Genomic DNA, 8,600 nt, shown 5'->3' with positions numbered 1-8,600 from the left:
TTTAGTGGAGCCCCAAAGCTCAACTCCATATGTCCAGATTGGCCTTATTACAGTCATGTAGATCAGTCTTTTGTAATGTGTTGGAAGTTTAGACCGTTTATTTACTTTTAAGTAAAAGATTGCTCATATTCAATACAAATCGAGTAATTGGTTTTACATAAAAGTGAATACTTCTTATAAAAGTAAGCGCTTGATAGTATTTGCTTATTCAATAGACACAATTACATTTTGATATTGTTTCGAGACTCTATTGCCAGTTAATTGTTCTGTGACTGAGTTTTTTTACACAACTAATATCTCTAATAACCACTAGATATACCTCGCACTAATGTTGTTTTAATGATTCAACATTAACAATACAATGTTAAATTATTACAGAAAAAATGTTCCTCAGTTCATCACATGCAGAATACGCAAGTACCACTGCCAGGCCGTACCCGATACCCCACAATATGTCCAAATGGGATCGATGTTTTCTTCATAAAATGATGTTAATAACTAGGACAGAATTGAATTGATGTGAGTAGTACACCTCACTTGAACAATATAACTGAACTTTAGGATAGAAGATTTTCTCAAAAAAGGAATGAAATATTTATGTTAAATAATATTTACTATAGCTTAAGAATTACATTTTTATTATAAGTATAATGAAATGAATGAATGAATGAGATATACAATCAATTGTAAATTATGCATCTTTTTAAAATAGGCCTAGTGTAGTAACGACAACATAACAACTTATTGATGACATCTTTATTGCTACATAATTGTTTGACTTATACTGTTTCACTTCTTTTTGCCTTTCTTTCCTTTGCCTTTACCCTTCTTGCCTTTCTTTCCCTTTCCTTTACCCTTTTTTTTTGGTTTTTCCTTTTTCGGTGGTTCCGACATGAAATCCCCTTCGGCGTACTGTGTCCTTATGTCATAGAAGGTCCTATCATCCGTAGGCGGCCTGGGCTGTTTCACCTCTAGGACCATCTTCTGTCGCTGGTCAGTCTCCTGATTAGTCTTTCCTACTTTGATAACGTATATGTCATTCGCCTTGTTCGGGACGGTGAATTTCTTAGTCTCACCGTCGGTCATGATCCTCACGTCTTTAAAGTTGCCGTTATGACCGTCACCAAGACTGAAGCGAGCCTTCCTGTTTCCCGGAATCGGCTGGTTGTCTTGTGGCATTTGGAACACCATCTGCTCTCCCTTCATACCTATAACGCCCGCTGGTACCTCCATCGCCTGGCACACTTGACGTATTTCTTCCACTGTAGGCAGCTGGGGATAACCTTTCGGACAATTGGGATGCATACAAAAGTCTCTATTCATACTCATAGGGCACTCTTTCTTCTTTTTCTTCTTCTTTTTCTTTTTAATAGGACCCGGAGCTAAGAAACCCGGAGGGAGAGAATAGTCGCAGCTGCAGACTTGAAACGGCGGAGGTGCAGGATTCGTTGATTCATCGCTGGAACTTGAACTAGAAACTGAATTGAGAGCTTTGCTGTGTGGAGCTGTTGAAGAAAGCCGAGGTTGGGCCCCTCCGAGGAGCCCTCCAGGAGGTATCAATTGGGTCGGGTATCTGCCTGGGAATGTGTGGAGCGGAGGCATCGGTGGTAAAGTGCCCAAACCTCCCATTAGCCCTCCCTCGGGCATCATTACTGGATAAGCTGATGGCCTCGTCATCCCGGGATGGTAAGAGCCGGGGTGATACGAGCCGAGTTGGTACGAGCCGGATTGGTACGAGCCGGGTTGGTAGGAGCCGGAGCGGTAACTGCCTGGGCATACCCCTTTATCTAAACTAGATTCACTCTTGAGGAAGTCTGCAATCGGAACTTCCCCGCCTGGTTGGACTACGTAGGCTTTGCTGTCTTCCCCGTCCATTTGGAAACTAGTAGTTATAATCTTTCCGAAACACGATAGATTAAAATTAACAGTTATCTTGCCAACCTCTGAGCACTTTTTGTCGTACAAAGTGAACGGTTTCTTGAGCGAAGTGGACTTCTTCTTGATCCTGGGGGATCTGAGGATTTCCGCGAACTGTTCGCCAAGCTTGACGGAGGTTACCGCCAAGAGGATGTAAGAGTCCTGCACCGTGTTCCGCATGACCTTCACATCGACCTCGATGCAGCGCACCTCCCGCGGCATATCCCGCAGTGAGAAGAGGCAGGATTTTCCCGCGTTAACCTTCCTATTACCACAGTTATTCTCCTCCCCAATGAATTCCTCTTCTTTGATTTCTACCGGTTTAAATCCAAGGAATTGAAATTGGATGATGGTTTCCTTTAAAGAATTCAGGCAGTTCTGAGTGAAACATAGTTTTGGGTAGTCGATACGCAAGCTTTCGACGTATACTTCGAAAAGAAACAATTTTTCAAGATTTTCAGGGGCTAAGGATCTCATTTTCTTTTGTATATGAATTAATTAATTTGTATGTTTTGGATTCATAATTACTTCATTTTTATTTACTTAAATGCCACACATGTTAAGTTTTATGTGAACTGTAAAACATTAACACGTGATATCATTTTTAGAGCGACATTCCGATCTTTTCCGATTGCATTACGACGTTGTTACCTTTTGTTCAACTGTAAGACTGTCGTATTCTTGCCAGGAACTAAGTCTATATTCGTTATTCCCACCTCGAGAAATCCTAAAATACAAATTTTTATAACAACAAAAAAATTTAATTTTTTAGTTAATAATTTCGTTTTATGCGTTTTTTTTTTCCTCGAAAATTACAAAAATAGCCCCCCCCCCCCCCGAACCCACCACTCTACTCAAAACATGTGCATAAAGAGAATTTATGAGGTGCATCTCCCTTCTGAAACGCATCTGTTGTGAGCCGTGGTGTTGAGCCCTTTGATCCTTTCCTTGTCCTAGAGCCAGGAGGAGGGGGGAGAGGACGGTTATTTCACCGCAATGTTTTATTACATCAATAAAAACTATATATGGTTATTGTTCAAAATTGATACTTCTGTCGAACATAGTTATGGGAAATAGAATTTACAAAATATTTATTTTTGAGTTATTTTAATTAAAAAAAGAATGTAAAAAGAAGCATGGAATTTAATTAATGGAATAACGAAAAATCAGTACTTAAGAATTTATTTTGGGAGAATTATATCTCTGGAATTATTAGACATCGAGAGGTTTATTACCACTCATATTAAAGTCAGTTTATTTTACTATAAAGTAATTTATTACGTTTATCTTCGTAGGAGCAATAGTTTTCATGATATTTTCCAAATAAATTCTCAAAATGTTGATTTCTGGGTGTTGAGAGCAAATATTTTGGTTTATGAAATACAGCACAAGAACTATTAAACGTACCGATTTCATTCATCGTAAAACTAATTGAATGTACAATACATTAGTTTAATATAATTATTTTCATATGGGCATTATTTTTCTTGATATTTGTCAAAATAAATCCTCGATGCATGGATTTTTCGTTATTTCGGAAAAGTGTATCCCCAAAAATTATTGAACGTAAAGAGCTCCTAATAGTTATTTTAGAAAACACACTCTTCTTTAAAAAATGATCTATGAATTTTTTGCGAACAGTTCTAAGTATATGGAGTCCCAAATGAAAAATGATTTAATCTCAGATTTCTGGAATTAAATAAACTTCAGGGGACGTGAACTTTAAATACTTCAATAGTTACTTTTTAATCACATATTCTGTATCCGTTGTATAGTTTATGTAAAGACTAAACCATTTTCGGAAAGGAAATAAAGTACATTTTTAGCGAAACATAATTAAAAAAATTAATTTTTTGTAATTTCTGGGACTGGCGCCATTTTTTATTTCTCCTTACTAAGATTGGTACCATCATTAATTTCATTAAAGTAATTAAAAATTGGGGTGAAATAGATTTTTTTTCTCCTATTGAGTTTTTTGACTACCCCATTGTGCTAGGCCACTGGAAATAACAAGAAAATTTACTGAAATTTAACTTTTATCCTATACCGATTATAACAATAATCCTTTATGAGTTGCTTCCTTTATGAGTTACGTTCTAGTTTATTTCTCTATTACTGTCTCATTATCTGTTATAAATCTTCAAGTGTCGATAAATCTTGATATCGTGGAAATTATTATGGCAGTCGGAGATAATACATACATTAACTAGTGGCGCCAACTTCATCTTTAACTAAGCTATAATTCACCTATTAACAAGCTGTAATTGTTTTTTTCTAAAGTTTCTGTTCATTTAGGTATAATATATTTTATTTTTCTTGTAAGTGAAGTCCGGGTGGTGGTCTATAAAGGTATCAAAATAGTTTTCTTTTACTATATTGACACCTTTATTGACCGCCACCCGGACTATACAGTCAACTACCTTCTTCCAATGAACTATTTTTACTTTGACTTGCGGATATAGTTAGCGTATCGCAATCGTACGAAATATCGAATTTCTGTATTCGACAGAAATACACATTGTGAGGTTCCGTAATCCAGATAGATAAGTTTCATAAAATGATCAATATATTTCAGTGTAAAGAGCTTATTAGCTTAGCTCGACAATTTACAGTCGACAGCTTTTTTTTTTTTTAAATCCACCTCCCTTGCTATTTCTCGCATACGGGGTGCGGCAGCAGTGGTGTAGTGCACTGGCATTTGCGCATGCCACTGCTCCCAAAAATCAACATTTTTTTTCAAAATTGTTATTACTATAATAATCTTAGGAGGGCTTATTCAATTATTGGGAACGATTTTAACTGTAGTGCAGCCCAGCGCGTTGAGCGCCTTACCGATAGGGATGCATCCTGCCCACTGCATCCGTCCGGGTGCCTCCCGCAGTTTGCCAGCCTGGTCCAGCTCTCCTGGTCTAAGTCTGGGTCAGCTTCTTCTTCTTCCTGTGGCCTGCCGAGGTCGGGCGGTCAAGCCCTTCCCATTGTGACATGGAGCCCTCCTTCCCGTAAATGAAATCCCGGATAAAGGGATAATTCTCTTCTTCCATCAAATAGGGGAAGTCCGACTCGACGAGAGCGAAAATTCCAGTCTTTCTCGACAGCCTGGCTCGGTGTCCTACCATGGCGGAGCAATCCACTATTACATATTCTGCTGTTTCAGGAACTTCGCACGTGGGGCACCGGGGATCGATGTTCTTTCCAAAGTTCTGCAGCTTTCCTCGGAAACCCCGGTGTCCTGTTAAGATCTGTGAGACCCAATAGTCCGGGAGAACCTACTTACCCTTCAATCCGGAAAGTGGGGAAGAATTTTCTCAAAGTAGTGCCCTTCTGGCTTGCTACCCAACGTATTCCACTATCTATTGAGTACATAATCTTAATCATATTATGTATTATATCGTTCTAACATGGTAAAAGAAGGAAATATTTATCCAATTAACATGCTTTAACATGTTAAACTAAAGATCATTAATACCCCTAATATTTCTTTATTATCATTATTTTATTAGTATTTTTATTAGGAATGTGGTATGGTATTTCTCTATTATTATTACTAGTTTATTATTAATATTCTTCAAATTAATAGTACGGTACAAAATTTATTATAAGAAGATAGTCCGAGACTACTGAGAGTTGACATCTGTTTCTATCTGACAGCGCTGACGAAACCCTGCGAAATAGGGCGAAATCTTGGTTTAGAATAAAAATTTTCTTTTACCTTTATTGACCGCCACCCAGACTATCTTCCTATAATCGACTTCATACGTTTAACTATCTTCTTCCGATAAAAAGTTTACTAGGAATATATATATTTTTATAAATGATTTTATATTACACCATTGTACTGATCATACACCATCTATCCGTATTTCGACCACACCATACTTCAGGCCTGTTTTACTTTTTATCAAAGATCGTATCACATATTTATGTATTTACGTAATTTTTAATTTGAATGCTCAATATATCATGGGATATCAAACGGCAAGGACGGCGTTGCGACACAATGGACACGTTCTTCCGCTAGTTTCAACATATCCTGGGAAATATATTGTTTATTGTTTATATTTGTTTTTAATATATAAATAGGTTAAGGATATGGAAAGCCATGAGCTTCCGCTTTTCGTTTTGCTATATTATTTGAGATGGTGCACGAAATACATAAGTTCCTGCTTGAAAAATTTTCTATCAAAATCAATATACCTACTTTTGTGGAGTTGTTATTTTTTTTTTTTAATAATTTATTTATTGATATTTACAACTGTATACACATATATACAACAAATAAATTTGCTGTAGGTGACATAGTAACATGATAAAAACAAGTGGAGAATCTACCCACTGATAGAACTCCAATAACATTTCTAGAGGAGAAGATCTCGAGGCCATCTTCTTTTCATACCCCTAGGAGGATTATTAGGTAATGAAGGAGAAGTCAGGTTAGAAACAAGTGGATTTGGGTGGTTGAGAAGTTTATTATGGAAGGAACGGTATCTGGTTCTGGCCAAATCGGCAACATATGGAATATTGAGGTCCTGATGGATGACTTGATTTGTGGCAAAGTAAGGAGCATTAAGGATTTTACGAAGGATTTTGGACTGTAAGGATTGTATTCTGGAGGAATTTGATGGTTTAGTGGAGCCCCAAAGCTCAACTCCGTATGTCCAGATAGGCCTTATAATAGTTATGTAGACCAGTCTTTTGTAATGGATTGGCAATTTAGACAGTTTGTCTAGTAAATGTTGCAATAGTCGGAATCTACGAGCAGTTTCTTGTCTTTTTAGTCTTGTATGAGGATTTCATGTCAGTCGTTTGTCGAGATGTAGTCCTAAGTAACGGATCTGTTCGAGAGGAGTTGTTATTTAAAAAACTATCATGGGAGAACCTCCTGTAGATAAGACAAATTTATATTGAAAATTTTAACAAAAAAAACAAACTTTTCAGAAGTCCATATACTCATTAATTTTTCAGAGAACTCATTAATGTTTGTTATTTTTAATAACCCACTATCGTATTCATTCAAGAAAAATTAATTCAGGAAGGACTTTTAAAATTAATAAATTGTTTTTTTTTAAAAATTGATGATTGTACCAAATATTTTCTTTTTGCCATTTCAATTTGTAAAACTTTTAAAACACTCCCTAATAGATGATGAATGAAACGAAAGCGACATTATGTTTTATTTAAATTTTTTTCATATATACTATTTATTTATTTAATTACATTTAATCTTAAACATTATTGAATGCCTATAATATTGGTTTAATCGATTTACTTACATGAATATTTGTTTTTCTTAATTATTATTATCTCATTTTGATTCCTATTTTTATTATTAGAGAACACTTTATGTTTTTTAATGATTTTCTTTTCTTTTTTATGTTTATTTTATTTTACCCCGAGGCACTTTAGCCCATTTCTAATCCCTGCTATATTATTCCATAGGAACGTTTTTATTTATGTTTTTTATGGCCCTCATGGTCATTTCTGACATATGTGAAGACGGATTATCTGCAGAGTACCATCTTGGGGGAACTTATCTCTATTTGCTATAGATTTGAAGTTCTTCAAAAACTCCATTTTCTATATTCCTCTGTATCTAGGTGTCTCTTCACCCCATTCAAAATTTGAAAATAATAATATTAAATACGTCCATTCATGCTTTTCTCCGAGACTACTGAACCGTTTTATTATTTTTATTTATATATTTTTTTATGATTGGAAGCAACCAAAAAGAAATTAGTGCCACAAATAATAGATTATTTCATTTACCAGGAATAATTATACCCACACAAATTTTTATTGTTTGTTTGTTTATAAACAATAATTATTTTAAAACATATTTTATGTAATAATCTGTTACAACCGCCTTTTTTTCCCTCCCAATTGATTCCAATTCCAGGATTCCTCAGGAGACCTGCCGTCGCTAGGATACGGGGTCATCAAATATTTGAAGAGAGGTGGCGTGGTAACGGGGATGAGTCACCTCATTGTTTTCGGTTCCAGTTGAGTAAAGGAATAAAGGAGGCGCATCACTAAAACAATCTGTTCCCGCCTGTAATAGTCCTCTTATAGAAAGTTTTAGGCTAGTCAAACCTACATTCTTAGTAGCTAGCAAGTCTATTAATGGCACTTTGTTAGTTTTAATTATTTTAATTGTATGAAGGTCCAGATGGCGGTCAAAAAGGTAAGGTACCCATAACTATTTATCACTGACGTTTCGCCCCACTTTGCTAGGCTACATCATGGCTAAATGAAGACAAAATACAAAAAATTGTAAAATATGACAAGACTATAAGAATAAACATAGAAAGGTATATAAAAAAGGGACACGATAAACTAAAAGAATATAGACATAAATCAATAGAATAATTATTAACAATAATTACAGTAATGAATTATTTAAATGTACCATAATTAGTAATTAATTAAATAAGTTAAATAAGTTAAATGAAGTTGGTTAAGCCGTATTGAAGTTATTTGCATTTTTTGAAACAAATCGAAGGCAGATGTAAGAAAACATTTTGGACTGAAAGATTGTATTTTCAGATTTTTTTCAAAAATTCGTTTTAAAGGGTATCTTGAGAAGCTAAAAGCGAATATTACTCCTAAAAAATCTTTTATCACACTTTGGTGGGTCAGTCGTTCCGAATTGTTTCAATATAATACTAACATTGAAGCACAGTATATAT

General features: G+C 35.4%; 1 protein-coding gene across 1 annotated transcript in view; it reads left to right on the top strand.

Moving 5' to 3' along the window:
* LOC136795079 (uncharacterized) overlaps positions 1–8,600 on the top strand; it is a 197,974-nt gene that overhangs the window by 91,150 nt on the left and 98,224 nt on the right. The window lies entirely within an intron of this gene.

Source organism: Halyomorpha halys, unplaced genomic scaffold, assembly GCF_000696795.3.
Source record: "Halyomorpha halys isolate HHAL.00 unplaced genomic scaffold, Hhal_1.1 Scaffold1515.1, whole genome shotgun sequence".
Lineage (NCBI taxonomy): Eukaryota > Metazoa > Arthropoda > Insecta > Hemiptera > Pentatomidae > Halyomorpha > Halyomorpha halys.
The sequence above is the reverse complement of the archived record's forward strand: the minus strand, read 5'-3'. Positions and strand labels throughout refer to the sequence as shown.